Below are 419 nucleotides of genomic sequence, written 5' to 3' on the forward strand. Positions count from 1 at the left end.
GTTCTTCCTTTTCTGTACTTGCTGTTCCCCTCTTCCTCTCCAGCCTGCCCTTTGAGCAGCCCATAATTTCTGCGCTTGATCTTACTTCTCCTCCATACTCGCATGGAGTGTTTCTGGTGAGCATAGAAGCAGGGCCAAAGGGGCCAGCTCTGCCAGTCCGCTGGCTCCCTCTGGGTGTGGCCGGGCTTAGGTAGGCTGTAGCGGTACCATCAGGCTGCTGGTCAGCGTTGCCCCTGGAGAACATGAGCACCTGACCGCTCCCCCCACCTGATCGCCGGGCAACGTCGCTGTACCGGAAGGGGGGTCTTCTCTGAAGGGGAATCCCCGTGGAAGTGTTCTGGATTTCTCCAAGGGACCAGGCGGTCCACCCCATTGCTCTTCTCCTCTGCACGCGCCCTGTGAATGGCAGCTCTCTGCTC

This window comes from Megalops cyprinoides, chromosome 4 (genome assembly GCF_013368585.1).
Source record: "Megalops cyprinoides isolate fMegCyp1 chromosome 4, fMegCyp1.pri, whole genome shotgun sequence".
Classification (NCBI taxonomy): domain Eukaryota; kingdom Metazoa; phylum Chordata; class Actinopteri; order Elopiformes; family Megalopidae; genus Megalops; species Megalops cyprinoides.